The 14,900-nt window shown below is 42.3% G+C and overlaps 1 protein-coding gene across 1 annotated transcript in view; it reads right to left on the bottom strand.

Moving 5' to 3' along the window:
- The window catches only part of nexmifb (neurite extension and migration factor b), a 45,236-nt gene extending 36,839 nt beyond the window's left edge, over positions 1-8,397 (bottom strand). The window contains exon 1 of the mRNA XM_046405993.1: positions 8,283-8,397. The gene's annotated coding sequence lies outside the window, so the exon portion shown is untranslated. The remainder of the gene's footprint in view (positions 1-8,282) is intronic.
- Between the last annotated feature and the right edge of the window lie 6,503 nt (positions 8,398-14,900).

The following is a 14,900-nucleotide window of genomic DNA, read 5'->3' as shown; positions in this document are numbered from 1 at the left end:
AACTCATCCGCCTACCTGCCGATGACTAAAATAGGAATCAGCCGTCAAGCCCATCCATGCTTATTCCCCTCAGTTAGTGCGGTGAGATGTTTGTGAGATGGCACACGAGGGAGAATAACATGATCTCTCCCTAGGGCTGCAACCACTCCTCAGCAGCAGTACAGCAGTGTCTTTGTTTGGCTTTAGTGTCACACAGGGCGAACAGGTCTCACCCAGATTGTCTTCCTATTAATATCTGAGCAGAACATTTTCTAGATACTGCAAAAAGCTGAATGAGAACAATCTGTGCAGGCCAATAGCTAAGACATATTAATAAATCAGAGAGAGGCACTCAAATGTGCCACGAACACTTAAATATATACAGAGTTCTAGTTGAGGTGTTCATAGTGAGCTATAGGTGAAGTGGTGGATTTTCTAATGAAGAATATGAGGAGAGTACTTGGAGAGAGCTGGAGAGGCGAGGGAGGTAGAAAGGTAATTGATTTTAAAAGTGATGGGAAAACCCACAGGTCTCAGGAGGGAGCAGCAAACTGTCTCGGCGGATATAGGAGCCAGAGCTGCCTCCAAGAATAATGGAATTAATTCTTAGTCTGATTTAAATACACTTCATAACAGGAACCTAAATTAACATTTTCCAGAGCCCCCAGAGATGGAGTCAAAGTGTAAATTGTTACAAATTTTTTTTTTTTTTTTTACTATTCTCCCGACAATGGACCCTTTGTCCTCTGAATATGTGTTCTTGTGGGCACTCTGTGTAATCCAAATAACAGCTTTCACTTTTCAACATTTTTTCACAGTGCAGCGTAAGATGAAAAACATTCATAATTTTATTATTACATGAACACCATCCGACCCGTGCTTACGCAAACTTCCATGCCTACATAAAAGCTCAGGGGGCCTGTAAGCATGTAAACATGGGAACGTACACATTCATATTTTCAACTGCTTGACAGGCGGTCACTGCTGCATTCGCTGTGGAGCCTCAGTACTTGTAGGCAGATTGTTAAGACAGAGATTTGTTATTGCTAATTTACTGTCAGGGTACTAAGTCCAGGTAGACTCGATGCACCTTGGGATTAACAGTCAGCACAGAGGGCTTCTGTAATCACTGGATTACCCACAAACTGATGGCTCATGCACACACACACACACAGTAACACAAACGTATGCACATAGATACACCCCTTCCTCTCCAGAGGCCTCATCACTGGAACCAAAACACTGCAGAAGCATACCTCTTTGATACCGACTTTTAAACCTATTAGATTATGTGGCTATAAAGTATGCACGAGACTGTACACTAGCTTTCCCCTGACAAAGAGTTTCTCTCAATGGAATTAACTGCATAAATAAACCATCAGCAAATCCCCAAATAGCACACACAAAAGGCAAAAGGAGCACTCAACCATATATTGGATACACACCTCAGAGATACATCTCAAAGGAGTAGGTTATATACAAAGTCATTTGAATATAAAAGGGAAAATACCTGGTGTTGTGATGCCCCCAAAGTATTTAGCCAATAGTGACAGGAACATCACTGCTTCATGACAGAAACGGAAAAAAGAAACACTGCAAAGTGAGATTGCTGGGCCCTGTGGATGAAGGACGTGTGTGTACTTTCTGCGGCATGTCCATAGGCATCACATGTTAAGCAACATGTTAGGTGGTAATTTTTTGACCAGAGGTTTGGTGCCAGTGCTAAAGTTTACTATTTTTCACCACCTCACAATCATGAATATATATATTTTAAAAAATTCTCATATTTGACAGTACAGTCTTAACTAGGACTACGTAAAATCAATGATTCAGCTAATCAACTGAAAGAATAAATATCAGAAAACAACTGAAAATATTCTGTTCTGCTATAAATTAAGACAAGAACAATGCTGCCGATCCTCACACTTCTGGAATATTTGGCAATTTCGCTTGAAGAAAGGATTATTTTTCTGTCATCAATTTATTAACTAATCCTGTCAGGCCTCGTCTCAACACAAAGGAGCCAAACAATAGCTTTATTTTACTAAAATGAGTTGAATCAGGAAATACAATTAGAAAACTGAGGGTCTGACCATCCATTCAGAGTCTTCAATACTTGAGCACTCATGAAGTCATTAAGGTGAAAAGGTACTCAGCCAGTATAGCCAGTATGCTTGTGATAATGTTATGGCATTGCAGGATATCACTGTCATTTTTCTATGTCTCTTTTGGTTAGAAAAAAAAAAGACATTCAACCAATTGAAATCAATAATAAACACATAACATGAAAATTAAATGTTGTACTTCATTCAAAAACACAAGCTAATACCACATTTCTATTGCACAGGGAGCCGGGAAATTATTCAGAAAATCCAGGTCTCGTGAACTCAAACATTATACAAGATATTACAAAGAATCTCTGAGGCTTTGTGTGACTAAATGATGAATTAGCTCTTTTATCAGCAGCAGTTACACTGAGGTGCATATTTGACTCCTTCTGGAGAGCATTTTACTGGCTCAACTGTGATATATGTGGGCTGCATTCTGACAGTGTCGCTGAATGATGACTTGGGGAAATGGGTTAGAAGAGCACCGAGAGATAGCGAGTTGAAAAATGTCTATTTGCGCATGACAGAGCTTCAGCACGTCACTGAGCGCCGCTGTCAGAAGCGAGCCCAGAATAAGTGCGAAGCGGGCATCCTGGCCCTTAATGTCTCTTATGCTGCAATTAGCTGCTTCTTCATGACAGCAAAGACCGGGTCATAGGGAAAAAAAGAAACAACATATTTTTGTGTCTGTGTGAATGTGAGAAATCACAGGAGCCATAAAGCTGAGGAAAACCCAGAGCCAGCAGAAATTCTCGCTGGGGCGTGCTCAAGCTAACACACACAGGGAAACAAGCAACACACAGCTGTAAATCCTCACAGACACAATACACACAATACACACTTCATACACTCTCACTTCTGTAATGCATTTGAAATGAGAAGTCCTAATTATTATTTCTATTGTGCCCCCACTCCTGTGACAAGGACTACTAGCTGTGAATGATTATAATTATTAGTCGTAGTAGAATAGCAGTCATGCTGTTGTATCATCAGCAACATCATCCAACAGATCAGGGTCAAATCCAAGTTGAAATTCATGTAGGCAATTCAATTCATATTCTCTGTGTTAAGATATTCAAAAACGTTCCTCATTTGTCTTCAGCTTAGATGTGTGGCGCATTGCATTATGTTTTGCCTCTGGCATGTTATGGCAAATGGAAAGACAGGAAGAATGCAGTATCTGCTCAACAGGCTCCTGTCATTCTGCATCCCTGCATCAACCCCAGCGTATGATAAAATGGCACTTTGATTCAATTATCACTAAAGTTTGATGAGGGCACATACAGCGCGGTCTCACTCAAATAGCAGCGCAATTAAAGTGAAACGTATTACAACGAATCTTGCGGCCAATGCTAGCAGTGCCGTAAATTTCAAACACTCAACTTGTGCGTTGGCACAAGATTTACAGCAAAATATAGCCTGTGTGTTATTTGTACATAAATTCACAACATTGTTTAGAGTAGCAAACAAGCCTGTCTTGAATGGCTGGTAATTATGTACAGCAGCAAATAAAGCGTGGTTCCTTTCTGAGGCACTGGTGCCTTGTTAAGTGGTGAACAGACAAAACAGCATTTAGAAAATGAAAGGTGCAGGGAAACATCCAAGGCACAGTGAGCTTCTCTCCCATTAGAAACAACACTGTCTGTCTCAGGGTCGTTTGTTCCAACTGGCTGTGCTGGGAGGATACACCCTGAGCCTCCACCACGGTAACTATGTCTGTGTCTTTTTTCTGTCCCCTCTCCCTCTGTCCGTCCAGCCCTTCCTCTAATCTTCCCACCATGGCCACCCCCACCCCCCCTCTCCCCCTCCTCTGCAGCTCCTGTTTTCTCCTCTCTCGCAGTACATCACACCCTATGTTTTGCTCCCTTTCTCATCATCAACCCCTTTTTTAATCTCACCCCACCCCTCCTCCCCCCAACACACACACCACCCCTTTTCCATCCACCAAATCAAAGATAAGGCTAATGAACGTGGCTTATTATTCCAGCATTCAGGACCCTGACAGCATACACATCCAGAGTAATGTGGATACGTGGCTCCTTCAGCTCCAACATGAGGTATGAAAAAAATGTTCAAGGGGCGATGAATCTATTAGTGTTATTATATAACAAAAACTAGAACTGTTATTGCCACTGTGTGTGCCATTACAAAGGGAACAATACAAGGGAGCACTCTGTGTGAAACCAATTAAAATCTAGCCCCATCATATAGCTTCCTCCCTCCCGAGTCATGTTGTGAATATGTCGCTTTCACACCATTCGTGTCAGTGCACCTGTGTCCACTGCAAATCCTCACCTCTTTCAGCTGCTTCTCAAATTTCCCAGCACCACATCTCACTATGTGCTTCAAGAATCCCATGAGCTGAAGTACAAGGGGGCCCAGGAGAGTGTGAGCAGTACGGGGGGAAATTTCACATCACCTATCCAACTGCAATATAAGGGTCTGATGTGGAAGCAGGAAATGAGCTATAAACGTCAAGCCCGCATGCTCCTGGTCCCAGTGGCCACCGGCCTACATACTGAGATCAAGTGAGCAACATGGAAAGTGGTTTAATAGACCCCAGTTTAATTGAACTTTTATTTGTTAATGGCAGAAATCCTGATGCATTACTTTAATTATTCTGGCAGAACTAATTCATGAACACGGTGCAAAAACGTGGCTGGACTTGGCATTCAAATAACTGCTTTGCTCTCTTTTTTAAAACCCTCCTATCCTCTCGCTGCTGTCTTCCATGGGAGTCTCTCGGATAGGACTTGTAAGGCGTGTGATGGTTTAAGCCCTCAGTGCACTTTACCCAGCCAGCTGTCATGAATGAATTCAAAGAAAGACGAGAAGAGAGCATTGGGGCCATTTTCCCCTGAAAAAAAAAAAAAAAAAAACTGGGGCCCACCCAGATCCTATATGTGAGCATGTCCATGTTTGCCAGGCACTCAGAGTGCAGAGCAGCCCTCGTTGGTTTGGCTGCTGCTATGGAGGGAGGAGGGGGGGCACAGCTCCCTCTGCAGAGCCCTGGTCCAAGACAACCACAGGCAGCCTCTGCTCACATCTACGCTCAGCCCAATCACACATCAACAGCTCCGTCGATGCTGACCGGCAGCCAATCAAGATAGAGATCCTTAATGTCTTTCCGATCGCGCTGCTTTTAATTCATTACATGACAGTTTTTCCTCAGTGCCTCACGCCTCGTACTGACACATATTTTCTAAAATGGGACATTCTTTAAAGTAGATTAGCACAGTTTGCCTGTCAGCTACACATGTAATTTTTGCCTCCCTCAGCCACTCTGTGTTTGTGCGTGTGTGTGTGCATGCATGCGTGCATGCGGCAGGGTACGTTTGAGTATGTTTACGTGAGTGCGCATGAGTATGCCAGTAGCGTGCGATTACAAATGTGTCTTCCTGGAACAGCTCCTGTCTGGAGGGAGGGGGGGTTAAAGCAGGCAGCAAAGAGCTCAGCAGCGCCTCAGTCCCTCAGGACACGCTGCAGCTCTCTCCTCGCGGCCATGAAAAGCAATCAGAGCCCAGCCTTCTCCCCTGGACTTACCTCTGCCTTTAATTACAGAACTCAGCAGCGGCAGCGGCACAGAGAACGGCAGCCTCCGCTGGGCCACAGCCACTATGTCACAGTCTTAGTGCAGTGCTGGGGTCAGTGCAGCGGGCCCCTGCTTACAGTGGCCTGAAATAAACACGGTGGCATACAGTCTGTCCTGATGGGCTCAGCATGCTTCTACATAGCCTGAGATAGAGCAAAGGTACCTCCATAATGTAGCAAAACAGCGTGCAAAGAAAACTGCAGTGCATAAAACCCAGCTGGGCACCACACAGGCAGGGAGAGGCCTTTTGGTGTGCTTAACAAGATGTTCTCATGTTTTTCCATTTGTAGTGCAAGCTATCAGGCAAAATATGAATCAGAAACTTGAACCTCAGATGAATCATGTGTCCGCTGGTAAAAAAAAAAATAAAAAAAAAATAGGGGCTGATTCATGTAGATCAGTTCATTTTCTATTAGAGGTGCAGCAATTAAACAATCATTCATCAAAATTATGAGTCGTTTCTGTCACTTTTCAAGCATAAAAGTCAAAATTTGCTAGTTCCAACTTCTTCATTGTAAGGATTTGCTGCTTCTCTTTCTTATTTATGATAGTAGAAGAAGAGTCTTTGGGTTTTAGACTGTTTGACGAAAGAAACAATGGAAGATGTCAGCTTGGGCTCTGCGAAATCATGATTTTTTTTCCCCCATAAATCAATAAACAATAAATAAAGTAAAAAGAATTACCCAATAATAAAAATAATTGCGAGTTGCAGTTCTATTCTTTTATAAGTGAGATTCTCTCCCATTCGACAGATGTGGTAGTGGAGGCCCAACACATGTGCCTAAGGCTGAAGCAGAGGAGAAGCCACAGAGCACACATGGGCAGGGGAAGATAAGAGACTGTGTACACAAGCTGCCGGTTTTATTGCTGCAACATAACGCTCGGATAGCATTTTAAACACATTTTCAGAAAACCTTCCAGCGCTGTCCTTGCTCCTGTGGAACAGAGCCATGGTGTTGAAAATGTGTCAACTTTTCACCCAATTTCAACTAAACAGAGAGGGGATGCTTGAGCAAAAGGCAGCGAGACTGACCAGGAGGAGTTGTGAATGGCTAATGCTGTTAAGACAAACCCCCATGGCGGGACTTGCTGCTACAAGGCAGAATGAAGACACAGTTTGACATGATAGCTCCTGTTAGTTTACACATCAGGCAGCCACAGTAAGGAGGCCCTCTCCCCCCAAACGCGTCACGTGGTCCCGGGCCCAGTGCTGTGACGGCACACATGACAACACATGATAATGACTCCCACATCAACATGTCAACTCAATTTGGCCCTCATATAGGCTCTCTTTGACTCAATCAATGCATGGCCTTCCATCTGGTTTCCACTGCTGTCTTCACATTCCACAAGGAGAGGGCAGCTACAAGCATTTTTATTAACAGCTGACTACAGCAGCCCCCATAACATAACTTTACTTTTTTGGGGTGTGTGTGTGTGTGTGTGTGTGCGTGAGTGTGCCTCACACTGAAAAGTCCAAAAACACCCTGTAAAATCAGCTAATGAAAGCTCCCAAAATATCACTGCTGATCATTAATTGTGGCAATAAATTCACTAGGTTCTCATTTTTGAAATCCCATCTTACAAGGCATTCCAATAAACGTCAGCCAGGCAAATTTCAAGCTCGTTAAAATTTAATCCAATTAAAATCCTGTTTCAAACAAAGTTAACAACTGATTCTAACACCTCCACAAAAGCACAGCACAGAGGCTGTTATTATGGGCTGCAGCTCATTATTCTCCAGCATGGCTTGTCTGGCTCGCTGTATTGGCTGACTGGGACATCCAGTAAACATCTGTCATGAGGCATCCTTAAAGGGGAGCACAGACACAGTAAGCTACTGATCTAGTGACCCGACAGTACAGGCATTCACACATGTCTTGGTGCACCTGTGTGTGTGTGTGTGTGTGTGTGTGTGTGTGCTCTACTATCATGATGTTTAGGTCAATTTTTAAGAATCTTGTGCTTATAAACAGTTTATGAATCATTTATTCGCCATATCACAGTGGAGGGGCCTAGCTGTAAGATGATGTGTTATCCCATTGGGTTTCAATAGCCCATTCATGAATCATTCATTGCTTTAGATTACAGATCATTCCCCTTTATTCATTTGTTATTCGTTTTGGGGGCAGCACTACTAGGGATGCACAGCGTTGATTCAAAATGACGTCCACAGGCCACTATTTGCCTTCAAAACATACAAACAGTGCAAGGCAACTGGCTTCAATATGAGCGACCACACGTGGCATCTTTATTTGCGTTGAATTTCCGAGGCTAAAGCGAATAGGTCCGTGTCTGTGCCTTGGAGAAGTGGGGGTATTTTTCGCAGGGAATAGGTAATCGATGGAGCAGAGACAAATGAATGTAGGCTACGACAGCTGTCCCAAAGAGGCAGGGCAGCTACTACACCGCATGCCTAGTGTGTTCTCCCTTTGAATAAAATGTCCGATCAGATCAAATCAGGCAAAGCAGGAATATAAATCAGCGTGTGCGTGCTTGTGTAAATCATGCTGTCATGTGCATATCTACCCATGAGAGCTCACTCCCTATTCAAATACATACGGCACGCTGAATAGCGGCATAATAACGATTGCACTGCCTACCTCCAGAGCGTATGCGCCCGAACTGCGTTTTTTTCCCCCGTCGCAATGGGATCCTTCTCAGCTGCTTTGGACAGTATCAGAGATGCGTCTTTCCCCCGAAATGCAAACACTTCCCCTGCATGTCTCCCCCCCACCCTCCCCGCCACCACCACAACCACAACCACCACCAGCAGTAGCAGCAGCAGCAGCAGCAGCAACCCGGGCCTCCAGTAATAGCAGGTGGACGCGCCTCTCAATGATGGAGACAGCGCGACTCTCCTCTCCCCCGCCGCTCCATTTTCAATTACGGAAGAATTCGTATTCCAGGAAATGCGCTATAGGGCAGCCAGCATGTCCTAATATCGCTTATTCTCTCCGGACAGACAGGAGCCGTCGCCTCTCAAACTCCCGATTCGCGGCGCCCCTTCGCCTGTTATCTACCTTTTACGAGATGCTTGATGTTGCCATTGTCACGGCGTATTTTTTCTTCCTTTTTTTTGCATCTGGACCTCTCCCCCTCCTTGTGGCGCGCAGTCTCGTAGGCGCGCACTTTGCCTGCTCCCCCTCCGATTCTTCTCGGTCCGACCTATGAGCGCGCACAGCCAGCCGACGCAGGGCCACGCACTGCTTTGACGGACGCGCTGAGCAAATCAGGTAGCCCACTCCAAATAGGACTGTATCATAACAGGGCAACTGCAATGACATGAATAATGAATATGCTACTCATGTATGTCTATGCTTGGATGATAGGCCCACTCATATCACGTACCGCACTGGAGGCAATATTTGGATAGAGACCCTCTCTCTCTCTCTCTCTCTCTCTCTCTCTCTGTCTCTGTGTCTCTCTCTCTCTCAGTCAGCGTGAATTGGATCTACAAAGAAGAGTGAAATCGAAATTCGAAATAGGCGAATAATAGTCGATCAACTACATTAAGATAACATGAATAAGAAAATAAAGCGGGATGTTTCCAGCCAGTTTACAGTCCTGGATGTGCATCAGTCATCAGTCAGTGGATCTTGTTATATTGTCTGAAGTTTACAATGCAGAGTTGTCACGGGAGAGCTCACAGTGCCGCAGGCTCCAAACGCAACACAGAGCCAGTCAGGGGAGGGCAGGACTGTACGCAACAACTGACCTTAATTCCTTTATTTTGGAAAGGTGTACACGGTGCAGTTTTTACTTTGAAAGTTTTCATTCATGTGTCACCCGTTAAATCGATGACTGAAAGGAAAAGTCAGTTGATCAACTGATTAATCAACACATAAAAATTTGACCAATGGCTATTTTAACTTACAGTTCGGTATTTATAAAGAAAAATGCCTTCCGCAGTGTGACTCTTGAACATGGTTTGTTTGGGGTTTGGAGTGAGTTATTCGTGAGTTTGATGAAACGAGACACTTGAAGTCATTACAGTCGTTTTATTCTCTTTCCTGTTATTTTACAGACATAACCATTGACCGTAAGCTATTGGAGAGGGCTGGAACCTGGCCATTACTCTCTCAATCAATTAATTGTTTGGTTTTAAAATGTCAGAAAACAGCAGAAACATTTCCATCTCATTTTCCAAAAACCTAACAGCTTGGTTTTTTTTTTTTTGTTTGTTTTGTTTTTTTCCCTGACCTTCAGTCTGCCATCCAAAGAGTTTCAGTTTACTATACAAACCAAAAAACACAGAATGAAACAATAGATTTTGGTCAAAATGACTTTTTATCTCTTTATCAATAAATGTTTTTTCTATCTAATATTCTTTACTGATCAGTGTATCAATTGATCAGCTTATTGTTTCAGCTGGACTATTGCAAGTCTGCTGGTCCATTTTATAAATCTAAGGACGTTTTGTTGCCCTTTGGTTCACTGGTGTGAAAGTCTGCGTGTAATATAAATGTGTAGTCAATGCCCGATGGAAATAGAACTGCTAAAGTAAACAATCTATTCAAATTAAACAGTTGATTTACTCTCCTGTGAATACTTGATTGAACCGTCATTGCCTCTAATAAAACAGAGACAAGTGCTGTCCCGCTGCTGCAGCTCTGTCACATATATTACAGGACAGATTGGTAGTCATGTTATTGAAATTGTTCATACATGTGCATGGATACGCATATTCTGAGCTGGATCTGCAGTATCCATCTGTAACTCTGAACTGCACACACACACACACACACACACACACACACACACACACACACACACACATGCACACAAGGCAAATTACCTTGGAAATAGATGGGTAGCATTTATTTTATTAACTGTTCTCGCTTTCCATGTAAAGTACAAGATTCAGTAGTGACTCCATAGTAACAGAAACTATATCAACCTTTCTCTCTTCACGCCCTCTCAACAGCAGTCCTCATTACAGACGTTTTAAGGAATAAATATTTTTTCTTATGATAACAAAAGTCAAGGCTGTCAAGAGCAGAACGTTTTCATGCTGGTTTAATTACAGAGTTTCTTTGTGTCTTTACAGTAAGCTGAGGTATTTACTGCTGCAGTGCAATAAATACAATAAGAAATGATAAGCACAGCTACACCGCTTATCACTGAAGATGGCTGTGATCTATCATCTGTACATTGTCACGCACTGATCACCAAAGATGATGCTGTTAAAATAAAGGCTGTCATAACATTTATTGCATTACATGTATTGTTATACGTGTTTGATATCCAGCTAACTTAAATTAACATAAGGAGGGTATGTTAATTTAACAGGGTATGTTAGTTTATTTTGATGCTTTGACAGGGGCAACAAAAGACTGGGAATTTTCTAAACACACCTGTCTGAAACAGCCCACAGGTAAACGTGTTAAGCGGTAACAGGTGACAGTGTCATGACTGGGTGGGAAAGGGGCAAAGATGGTTGACCATGATTGTATAAAGGATATTACTACATGGGAAACACGTCATAAAACTGTGGTTATTTTACAAATGATTGCACTCTGTTTTTGTTTTCATTTCACACAGCATCTTAACTGGAATTACGGCTGCTCTACAAAAAGGAGCTTTAGAGGTTTAAAGGGTCAGTACTAGTATTTTTAATTTACTCAGCTATAAATTTTTCATCCACATGGTGTAAAATAACTCATAACTCACTACATTTTTAAGAGATTTTTTTTAAGAAAAGAAAAAGACCAAACAGCTGTCTGCCAAAGCTGGAGGCTTTACAGGTCCAAAATGTCTTTACACAGGTGTGATTTTCTCAAACTGTCCATATTTGTGTGTCATTCTGCTTTATTTCTGTTGTGTATGAATGATGAGTCACATGCACATTGTTCTGGCTTTATTGTTATGCTGTTAGACAAGAGCTGTCATATTGTAAATACTGTAAATAAACACATTGCTTTTATTTCTCATGTGTTGTTTATTGACACTGTGGGTTCATAGCAGCACAGATAACTGGGTCAGTGTTTACTGATACTCGATACATTCTATGGTCAATGTGGTTGATTTAGGTACTTGGTTTTGTTTTGTTTTTTTAACATTTTTGTGCTTTATATTACTTTTATTACTTTGAATCACCATTGAGTTGAGTTTCAGTCCCATCAGATGCAGTAGTTTATGTGTAAATGAATCTTTCTAGAACCACTTGTGATAAAAACAAGTCAAGAACAGACTTAAATTTCAGAAAAATGGTGACTTAATGTCAAGGTAGTGATAAAAACCAAATTACAAGCCTGTACAGAATGACAGGGGAATACACTGACAGACTTGGCATGGTGATAAAATCTCTTACATTATAATAATAAAGTGAGGTTTTCCAGGCTGAGCAGCTGAAACGTTAATCTGAATTAAATTTGAAAAATAGACAGATTCTCCATAACTCTGTTTAAGGTTTAAATAAATCGACAGCAGGTGACTCTGGCATTCAAGCCCACATTAGATTACAGCCTGTAAGAAGCTGAGAGCAGAATGTAAATGCTGAAATTTCAGGCTTTGACACTCACCAGGTCTGACAGTCGGTGTGAAGTCTCAGGTAAGATTAGGACAGTTGTAATATGCATGCGTCCGTCTTTGTATTAGCATCACTGTGCCTGACCAAACAGTGGAAGAAGGGGCAATTTGGTCCGATTTGTCAGTTCTGTTTGAGATGTGGTGAGCTTGATTCAAAAAGCAATCCTCAAAGGGTCGCACTGCTTCATCTGAATTCATATAAAAACCTGAAGCGAACAATCATCCACCTCACTGGGACCTCACCCTCAGCCCTCAGCCCTTTGATCCAATTTTATAGTTTTCTCCTCACCTATTTCAGAGATCTTTGATTGGACTTTGAGAAAACATTAGAATTGATTTCATAAGTGTTTATACAATGTATGACTGATGATATTAGAGGGAAGTATTGCTCATAAACATCTCTGCCTCCATCTCTTTCTCTTGAATAGACAATCTCTTCTAACACAGAAGTTATTTCTGTAATGCTTTATATCAGTTTGCAAATTTGTTTGACTCTTTTGTCACAGCAGAAAGACAGACAGGAGTGATGATGATGTCAACCAGGCACAGGCCCCAGAGCTGCTCCATAGACAGTGAATAATGGAACAACTCCTGTGGGACTCTTTGACAGCAGCCACAGTCATTTTACTGGGACATGGGGACATTTTCTGATTCACAGCTAGCAGAGTTACATTTTAAAATGTCCACAGATTCAGTCACCAGCTCAGCTCTGACTTCCAGCCTTAACAAATAGATTTTAACTTTGGAGATAAAAACCAATGGATGAACACAATGTAAGGTTGGTTTTTAAATCAGTTGATTTTTCAGTCATAGAACCTTACACAAAACACTGTAAGCTGATTTTTCTTTTTTCTTTTTTCACAACTTAAACAAATCAGCAGAGTTGTAACCTTTTTAAAAATGTATTCTGTAGTTACCCTCAAAACAACAAGTATCAGAAGTGAAGAGATTCTGGCCCTTTTGCCTGTGAGTTTAAAACACATTCAGATTCATTAGAGATTCAAAAGTTTTGTATCTGCAGCAAGCATTCATATTACCAGTGTGTGGCCTGCGTGGATCATCCAGGCCCTCTCAGAAGATCTGCAGCTTACCGTATGTGCGGAAATGTTAATATCTGTGCTTATTGACTTAAAAAGGATCAGCCGTGTGTGTGTGCGTGCAAGTGCACATGTGTGAATATTCATTCTCATTTTGACCAGGAGCATTGATATAGTACACAAGGATTACGCACATAAATTTACACTCCCACACAAAATGGTGGAAATAACTACATCTTCTCTGAAACATCCGATGCATATTCATCAAGGCGTAAATGCCCTTGGCCACATACTAGTTCCATTGTAGTTGGATGGAAGTGAGCTGACAGATCGCCCCGAGTCTCAACCTGCTCTGCCTGTTATCATTATGAAAAGGAGTGCAGCTGACTTCAGCAACAGGCCACGGAAGGGTCGGCCGGGATTTGACGTGTGTGGCTGAACCCCCTCGCACCACGTCTGCACTCGTAGCTTTCTTGGGACCAGACTCTCTTTAAATGCGTTGAGAGGATCTAAATATGAAATCCCTCACTGAATTACCATGCAGGGCATCTTCACATCAGCAACAAGTTCTTTGAAAATTTCTCCTTCAGCAGAAGGTCATGGTTTGCGTAAGGGGCTGACTCTCTTTCTGCGGTCCACATTCAGGACGTTATTAAAGGGCTTTGTGTGTCTGTCTTCCTTTGTGCCTGCAGAATGCTGCATGGTAAACACGGAGGTGGCTTCCTTATTACCTCCTGCAGACAAACAGCTCACAACAACACTAATCACACGCACGCCACACGGAACAATTATGGGTCATCGAATGAGAGATTCTGTGACTTAGTTTTTAAATACAAATTGCCGGAAACAAAAACCCACTCCCTGTGTAAGTCCATCTCAGATTACTCCGTAGCTTCAATAGGCTACCTGAGAACGTTATGTCCTTGACTGTGTCAAACACACACAAAGCTTTGCCTCAGCAAAGAAGAGAAAAAGCATAATTTTCTGCTGTGTGTAATATCTAAGGCTCTCTCTCTCACAAATGCGGGTAGATCACAGTGAATTATGCTCACTGAATAATTACTGGATAACTTTTTAGGGCCAAAAGCTGAATGTCGTTGGGAGTCACTAATGAATGGTCTCATAATCTCTTCCTAGGTTAGATTAGAAGGACACCATTAACATCAACTCAGCTGCCTGGACATCTGATGCATGAAAGGAGGCTCATCCAACCAGAAACCATCCAGTTGATTTCCTTTTAAGCAGGGCTCTATCAAAGTCTGCTTTCATCTATAATGTGTGACTTTCTCAGGAGGTGATGGAGGCTTCACTATGCAGCACAGCAGGGCTTGATCTGTCATACTATCTCACTGTTTTTGTTATTGTCGCTTTCAATTATGATCCTGACAAAAAGCCTCGCAGAAAGTGTTGCCTAATGTATCTGGTCCCAAAGCAGGATGCAGAAAGCTGGAGCGGTTCTTGAGGGGGACCCACGGTCACACTAGACAATGAACACACTGACAGTGTGTTAGGATTCAAGGGTAGACAGATCAATAAGCTGTTAAATACAAAATAAAAAAAAAAAGATTTCATTGATTGCTCCCATGGTTTACACAGAGTAAATTTACAGACAAATTTACCTTGATTATGAATCAAAGAAAACATTTCATAGTA

This window comes from Scatophagus argus, chromosome 12 (genome assembly GCF_020382885.2).
Source record: "Scatophagus argus isolate fScaArg1 chromosome 12, fScaArg1.pri, whole genome shotgun sequence".
Classification (NCBI taxonomy): Eukaryota; Metazoa; Chordata; class Actinopteri; family Scatophagidae; genus Scatophagus; species Scatophagus argus.
Note: the sequence above shows the minus strand (reverse complement) of the source record. Positions and strands in the feature narration are given on the sequence as shown.